The sequence below is a fragment of the Palaemon carinicauda genome, chromosome 2 (assembly GCF_036898095.1).
Source record: "Palaemon carinicauda isolate YSFRI2023 chromosome 2, ASM3689809v2, whole genome shotgun sequence".
Taxonomy (NCBI): Eukaryota; Metazoa; Arthropoda; class Malacostraca; order Decapoda; family Palaemonidae; genus Palaemon; species Palaemon carinicauda.
Window position 1 is genome coordinate 12,991,751 of NC_090726.1, and position 9,207 is coordinate 13,000,957.

At 33.3% G+C, this 9,207-nt stretch overlaps 1 long non-coding RNA gene across 1 annotated transcript; it reads right to left on the reverse strand.

Moving 5' to 3' along the window:
• Positions 1-3,915: 3,915 nt before the first annotated feature.
• On the reverse strand, positions 3,916-8,675 carry LOC137615294 (uncharacterized). Its single transcript, XR_011039207.1, has 2 exons — positions 8,560-8,675; positions 3,916-5,606 (listed from the first exon to the last, which is right to left on the reverse strand). It is a non-coding gene; the product is annotated as an uncharacterized lncRNA (long non-coding RNA).
• Positions 8,676-9,207: the final 532 nt, after the last annotated feature.

Genomic DNA, 9,207 nt, shown 5'->3' on the forward strand with positions numbered 1-9,207 from the left:
CTATTTATATTCCAGGATACAATACGGAGTTTATGTGCCATTTTCAGAAATACTCTCTCTTAACCTACTTTCAGAAGGAAGCTGATTGGTTAGACTTTCAATATATTCGGTTATCGAATCAAGAAAGTAAGTAAAATCTGTGACCACATTTTCCACATAATCTGGCTTATTACCTGACAAGCAGGCCTTGCACTTAGACTTTCACCACCATTATCATATACCCCTGCAACCTTAACTTTTGGAGTCACCCTTTTCATTAAAAACAACCATCTTATTTTGCAAATATCCAATATAATTATTATTCCTTATACAAAATACTGACTTTTTAAGTTATTCCATCTCTTTGGGAAATTTTTAAATAATGTTATTGTATTCAACTTGAATCTCCTCACGATATTTATTCCTGCTCGAACTTTGATTTTTCAGTTCCCAAGTTTTTTTCCCCGAAATTCTCGCTAACTACAGAACCTGGAGATGAATAAAGGAGAACTATCCTTTTTTAGATTTTCATAGGTTGTCTTATGCAAAGGATCACTTACAGGACTTCAGGGCAACACTCTTGGGCTGACATTATGAACACCCCTACAATTTCCGCATTTTCATTCGAATTACCACAAAATCGACAGCAATGCTCATTTAGCACTTCTAGGCCATATGACCCTATCTGCAACACTTATAACACAGGCCAGGGATGTCAGTGTACACAACAACACGTTTATATCTTAAGAATCTAGTGAAAAAAAACGCTTTATTTGAAGACCCTTGATAAGGTCATTTAATTATGGTTAAGGGACAGACTCGCCATTAGATTCGAGTTCTCTGTGCTTCGACCATATAAACAATAGGTTCAATAAGTAAGGTAGTAAAAAATAATTACTTACATACACCATACATTTCCTTTTTTTTATTACAATACTACAAAGCCACTTTAGTTACAAAACCAGTAGCTAGCTCATCCTTCACTGTAAGAAATGGCATATTTCTACCTTCCTTAAATAGAACCTAAAATTTGGGATGACACTTGGGCAGCAGAACTGCTATTGAACCTGAACGTGAAAGCACAAAATATTAAGAAAATACAGCCGAGGAGTTTTTGCTTTAATAACTTGCATTAGAGCCGTCATCTATAAATGTCTTCCATTCATCAATAGGTGACACATTAGATACAACAGCAGTGTTCATCATTTCCCTTTTTTTTATTTTCTTGCCTATGACTTTGCCAAAGATATAATCATCATTGCTGCTATTAGACAAACTACATTTATTACCTGGATAACATCTTTTATAAGAAAAAAAAACATTCGTATCACAAGAAAACTAAGTATCAAATTAGTAAAATTTATCTCTTAGAAGATATAAAAATATAACTGTTTTCTGAACAACACACGCTTATAATAACAACTTAAATAGCCAAGCGTTAACAGTTTTGGTAACCCCACTTAGCTAATATATGATTGCCAGGGGGGAGGTAAATCTACACCTGGACCCGAACCTCTAGAAATAGTATTATTTTACATTTCTTCATGACTGTAATAAATATGGTGAATAAAAACACGATTACGTGAACATTCAAGGGAAAACACTAACTGTTAGGACAGCTCTTGGTTCGATTGGCATAAAAGAAAATGGAAAGAAAACAAAGAAAGAGAACGTTGTGTTAAGAACAGAAAATGACCGGTGGGAATACAATACTAAAAATGCAAGTATAATTACCGTTTTAGGAGAAAAATAGAATAAGAAATCTAGAAAACAGCAACAGACATAAGTAAGGTATATCATATCCTATATTGTGTAATAGAAAATATAACTGAAAAAAGGCTTCAAACGTGTTTAGCAACCACGAACTGGCTAATAAAGTTTAATTCAAATTGATACAAACCTACTTCTCATTTATAATTTAAATTGAATTCACTAGAAAAGGCAATTTTTTAACTACTTGATCATTTATAAAATCTAAATACTCCCAGACAACCAGTCCGCAATCAGAATGATATTTTACGTAGACATCTATGTACTGTTGCAAATAATCAGCTGGAATTGATGGATGAGGACAACTTTGCAATCTTCATTTTACTCCTAGTGCTATTTTCCAAGCAGTTGTGCACGAACTATAATAAAGATTTACAACCATTGGTATTAAAGATGAAGCATTGGTATAGATACATTATTTGGTCGACAAAATACTACTTTGTATTAACTATTAACTTGCTTTCATTATGTCCAATAATTAAACAGTAGTATCCCATGGAAGTGTACTAGATTTAACCTTTTGTATCTATACTATAGATTGATCAAAAGTGTAAGTGAAAGTGAATTTCGAACTATTTACAGCCTATAGTCTACCTTCTTAAATGAGATTGTATATACAAACTTTAAATCATGCACTTAATGTTAGGGAATGCATGAGAAACTAATCTTAATGTAAATAAAACTGATCTTGACTGAAAATTAAAATCTAATCTATTCTCGACATCTAGCAGAGTCCGTGACCTAGGGGCATAGTTTTTACTACTAATTTTCTCACTCATTTTAGACCGTAAAGACGCACATTCTGCAAAATCTTGGTTGTGTTGCCAGATCCCTTATGGCGTAACCAACCCTCATTTTACCTATTGCGGTCTGGCCTCACTGTCAACCCGTCGATCATGTTCAATCGTGAGGTCCACACGATCGAGCATGCCCGTCGGGCAAACTGTGATACCAGACCACAATAGTTAGTAGGAATGAGGGTTAATGACGTTAGAAGCGGAATAACCAGAGACAGGGATCTGGCTTCATGGTGTAGCCAGATCCCTGCCTTTTGTTTTCCCGCTTTGACGTCATCAACCCTCATTTTCAATAACTATTGTGGCCTGGTATCACTGTTTACCTGTCGGGCATGCTTGATCATGTGGACCGGGATTTGACCCAAGTTTACCATAGGCCAGACTATACAACAAGCTTTCATTAGATTTACTTTAGACATTCCTTCAAGATTGCCCAGGACTTTGGTCAGGCCTCTCAGCACAAGCCATGACCAAGAATGAAAATAAAACTAGAAAAACCTTTAAATTGAAGACAATTTCCCAACTGCTAAAAATACTATTTCAAAAACAGAGCACCTAATTAAGTATACACCATTCCCTATAGGTTTCGTAGGACAGGGCTTGTGTGTTATAGGACAAAAACCAGTTTAAAATTTATCAATCGCCAATCTTCAGACCAGACATGTAGCCTTTAGGTAGCTCTTTGGCCCGCACCTTAACTCAAATGGCTTCTCAGGAAAATACCGAGAAATAACTCCTGTCACACTTCACCAGTTGCAATAATTCCAGTCACTATACAGCAAACGTAAAGTTTAGTACGTTCACAGTAGGCCATGCATGTGAAAAACCTAATAGTACCTCTTAATAGAATTCTGCATTTGTTTTGTGAACAGATTCGAATGCGCGTTTTTTTTTTTTTTTTTTTTTTTTTTTTTGTAAATATTAAGGATCTTAAGAAAAAGTATAAAACTTTGCAAACCACATCACACGCCTAGTTCTGCTTTCAGTAGTTATTTTCATAACTGCCTAATAACCTTGAACTAGATCGTTAGGCCTTTCAAGACCAGTTTAACCTTTTTATATAAATCATCAATCATTTGAAGTCCGCTAAACCTTTCTATGTATTCATTTAATTTCTTCAATTTTCACGATACCTCAGTTATATTAGATGTATCTTCAACTTTATGCCTTATAACAGTTACCAAACTGCAGTTATCCCTGCACTTTAGACAGTATTGTAAACATATTGGAAGTGACCTGGTGTATATGATTAAGTGGTCCACTGGCCATGTGTTAATTCCTATAGGACTTCTATTAAAAATAAGTAACAAATTAGCATTATAACTAACAAGTGAAATAATGAAACTGGTACTAACTTATTCTAAAACAATAATGTTTTAAATAACTTTATTACGCTTGTGCAGGCTATTTCATTTATCAGAAGCTATTTTTAAAGTAATTTTTTTTTAGTTATGAAAAGGTTACAGGAACAAGTATACATACAAGAAAAAAGTCATGGGATTGGCATGTAAATTTTTTTAAGAAAGTAAGGGAAAGCATAAACACTGATAAGAGGACATATTTAATAGTTCTTATAGTTTAGACAGCCTTTATGGCATTTCAAAGCATGAAAACCCGAGTAATTTAAAATTTCTCTAAAATATATATTACAACTTACTGGCAAATAATAACAGGACATAAAATTAGACATTAGCAAGTATTGAAGAGCAGCCTGGTACAGTGTGATTACCTCAAGTATAAGAGGTGTAGTGGATATACTGTATACGCTACTGAAAAAGCTACTTTATGCAGGATACACATCTGTTGTGGAATTCAGAATATTTTTGAAAATTTTGTAGTAAGAAAATCTATGGTTACTGACAATTTCAAGTCATTTGTTACGCTGTTCAATTTTCTGGAGATACTAAATATAAGCATTGATGACTTTATATTACTTATTTGATACTTTAAATTTTACCTTACAAAACTTTCATATCTATTAATGACAATTTTATGGCATAAAAACAAAAACTGCATTCCAAAGTAAAAACAAAATCTATGGTTAACCCTTGCCTTAGAAAGATTAAAAACTTTCAAAAACCGTCTAATTCCCTACTATAGTAAATATCTTCAAAATATTTATAATTTTCTTTAGCATATAATTTCACTTTCCTCAAAATTTCTTAAACTGCTTACCCATGACATTTATTACAACGGTTAGAAAAAATCTAAGAAATCTACAAGAAATTTAAACTGCTCAAGCCCAGGTAATTTTCTAACTACGTTGAAAGCTTAAACGCGTTGTACTTATTATACAGTAAGGTTACAATAAAAAACCAAAAACTGCACTTCAAAAAAAGAAAGATATGATCACCCTGGAGCCAAAATCAAGATTTCTGTATTTCATGAATGTAAGCCTCCAAGGGAGACGTGTCAAACTCAAGATCCTGCCTGGGGAGCCTTAAGTCAACTGACTGCAGAGTTCCTGTATGGAAAGCTTAGTTTGGCCAATTGCTATGACTGAGGAAGGCGAGGCATGGTCTTTAGAGTTTAATTCCTTTAGGCTAATGCAGCATGGTCCACAAAGTTCAGAGTTATTTTACTTATCTCTCTAGTTAATTCACCATTATAGTTCCAGCTGGAAGACGCAAGCGTCCTGAAGGATTTATGTTGTCGTAACTGCTCTACTGAGCCATGTTCATCAAAGTGAATATTTTCCCTTTGTCTTCAACGGAGACACGTTTTTGCTAAAAAAAAATTCTGTCCTGAAATTTGAGTAGTTTGAAATTCAGGGCTATTTTGGGGGGCACTAAGATCCTAGAAAGCTGGCCTGCACTTATCATTCAACTCTAATTTCTTCCAAGAACCTGAAGATTTACGTAATGGTTTAGTTCCGGGGATCATTCCTTCCAGTTCCTAGTCTCCATGGATGCAATCCATGGAGAGTATTGCCCGCAGCCAAAGATGTACAAAGTGTTCATCTGATGTGCTCTGACCAAGGCAGGATATGTTGTAGAATCTGCCTGCCAGGCAGATTTCTAAGAACTGCCATGGGATGCCCGACATGGATGGTGTTCCATTCTGTAAACCAAAATAGGAAAATTAGCTTTCATTTTAGGCAAGAAAGTTAAATAAAAATTTAGTTAAACTATACAACATTTCAACGATAGTGTTAAAATTAAATTTTGTACCTAATAATCAATCAACCGGCCAAAAAGTAATATCAAAGAACTATATTCAATATAACCCTTATTTTTTTTTTTTTTTTTTTGTCTTTCAATCATTGAATGGTGTAAATTCTACTGATACAGTTTTACAAAATCAATCTCGGCATCTCACTAAAAACACTAATCAAATTAAGGTATTAGGAATTTTTAATTAAAACTAATACTGGCCTGCATCATATATCTTGTCCTGAAGCTCTATACCACAGCCAACCCTGATACCCTTCACTCTGTCCCGTCATTGTAATAATTTGATGGAATAAGCTCACAGTTCTATTGCTAGTTGCGTAATACCAGAAGAGATACCTGGGTGATACCCAAAATATTCTCTTGTAAACAGAGTAGGCTACATCAGCTACGATAATTTGTCGAGCCCGTTATCCACATGGAAAATATTTACTACAAATTTTCTTTTTCGTAGAGGCAAGTCTGGTGTAATAAATTTCTAACAAATGCCAAGGAATAATTTAAGCCCAATCTAGACCATTATTTTCTGAACAACTGAATTAAAAGAATACCGTTGTTCAAAAACAAAACCAAGTTGGCTAAAACATCCCGGATTATGGCACTGTGCCAATTACGTGGTGAAAGAAGCCGAGAGAAATCTGACTAGTGGGAGGTCATAATTATCAAAGATATACTATAATATGCTGAACTACTGCTGAAGGGAAACTAGAGAATATAGTCCCCCGTGACAAACCAAAAATTTCACACAATCTATAACCCTCACTCAGGACCTTGTCAAGAAAACTGCTCGAGACTTCTAGATTTGAACAGAATCCATGCAAGGGTAAAAGAAAGATCAACTGGGAATTTAGCTCTGAAGGAATAACCTAATTCTATATCTATACCAATTTGCCAGCCCAATTTAGAAGTTCATGAGAAAAAAATGATGATTCTCTACTCAAACTTTACTAATTTTTACGGAAATGTAACTTCTTTTTTCCCAAGGATTATTACACTGACATATTAGTTTACCTACCACTGGTATTTTTTGTCAACTGTAAATTATAAGTTACAATAAACTGAACTGATGGCCTATTTATTTAAACATCGAATTTTTATAACTAAATCGATCTAGTCTAAAGGGAGTTTAGCATTATTGATTTAGTTAGGTCTTGTTGTAGTCTTATGTTTATATGGAAGTTACTGAAGTTTAAATGGAGATTAACTATCAAGTAATTTGAACTGATTTTCCAGAGCAAGAATTATCTTAACACCTTTCCCACCCTATAAATTTGAGGACCCCTAATAGAAATTTGGGTGAGGAAATGCTAAGAGCTGGTACATAGTAAGAAAAAAAAAACTAGAATTAAATTAAAAGTCCTGTGATATAATTAAAGAAATTCCAAGTTTCACCACGTCTTCACTCACGCATGGCTCTGTGCTTCCAATATTAAAATTTTCTTCAATGATCATATTCTTTCAAGCAGTACATTTAGAGAAAAAGTAAATTTTTACTTCGCCGTAACTCAATGAACTTAAACTAATATTACCTCGCTGCTCTATTCTGGTACTGTTCTGACACAGTCAATTATGTGCTGCATATGGAATCCCCGTTTTTTAATTTTGGAGACATTAAATTGGTAATAGCAGCTGTATATTGAATGAATTACAAAAATTACACATGAACTAACACTAATTTTGCAATTGTATTTTATAATAAAATACTCAACAGCACTGGCAACTAAAGTTTTTATTATATCCGAAAATAATAGACCAGTAGTTTCACTTCCAATAGAAAATTAAATGGTTGCATTAACTAACTCTGCACTGCAATTAATAAGTACGGATTTAGTACTTGCCACAGTGTCGTAGCCAAAACAAAATACATGTTAGGCTTACATATAAATAAATAAAACTGATAGTTTCTACATTCAGAATATCGAAATTAGAATATTCTGTAAAGAAAAAAAAAGAAAAAAGATTGGATGATATAACTTAATACGCTGAAACCCTAGTAAACTATTAGGCAATTCCTATTTTATGAAACTAAGTATACCAATTGTCTATAGTTTGGACTGCTTAGATTTATGTTAGGAAGTTAGGCAATGGGATTATTAATACTATATACTCGAAGAGGAGATAGTTGCTAAACACCGTAAATAAAAAGTTAGTTATTAAATTTCACTTTCATTCAACTACTTTTTAAAGGATTTCTAAAATTTCTTTCCATGTAGGCAAGAACTTATTTAATATATAGTGACAAGCTGAATAAGACAACATTCTCTTTAAATAAATGATGAAGTCATCCAGCTCAAAGTAAATTAAAACAAACCTGAGTATTGTGGTTATAAAGGTAATTTTAGTAGTTAAATTTTAATGATACTCAAAAGTTTGAATGATAATGAAAAAAAAAAGGAAAACCACGAAGTTTTAATTCCTACATTGTTTATCACTTTACTCAAAACCGATTTACCTCCACAATAAAAAAAACCCACAAGAAAAAAATAGAAAAAACTGTTTCAGAGCTTACTCTATAGTCTGATATCACAGCCCTAAAAGCAAAGGCGAAAGGAGAATAAGGAAGTATACAAAAGCCATTACAAAAGATCCCACCAATTAATTGCTTTAAAAGGAACCCACGAATAAATGGAACGAGCCTAAGAATAAATGGAAGAGTCAACAATAACCTTGTTATTAACTCAAAAGGAACTGGCCAGAGAGCAATCTAATGCCAAACTGATAAACAAAGTTATTGCGAACTGGCGGAAAGTCCAACACTACTATTTGCCTAATTTAAAGACAACTAAGCATACCTAACACAAATTACTCTTCACGACTGATAAAACTTCCAACAATAACTATACCTGACTTTCCCCATTTCTGGTTCACTGTCCGAATATCTCTCACACCGTCACTTCACTATAAACTAAACTCGCCATAAAACATGTCTTCTGTCCTGCCTCCACCCCTGACGTAACAAGGATGATAAAACAACAAAGCAGACATCCCTAGATGATGGTCTCTTTTAATATCCTTGTATTAGCACTAGCTCAATCTACATTCAAACATCAAAACCACTCTTTTTACACGACCTGTGATATTACATTTCAAGTTACAAATCTCTATCAATTAACAATATCATAAAACTTATCATTCCAAGGAATAGAAAAATTTAATCACTACGCAGATAAAATATGCAATAATAACTTTTTAAATAAACTTATCGTGGAATTAGGACGGAGTAACATTGCTACTTAAATAAATTCACAGTTTTTTTACACACAAAAAAAAAAACTCAGTGATTTACCATTATTTAAAGAGAATTATATAGAACAAATTTCTGAAAAAATATTCTATAACCATATCAATATGAATAGAAGAAAAATATTGTGGATGTTTAGAATGAAGTACAATAGAAAATAAAGCAAACATTTGAGAAAAGAGAAAAAAAATGGAAATCTGGGACTTTGAGTGTTACCTTCATTACGCAACGTTAGACAAACTTAGACCAG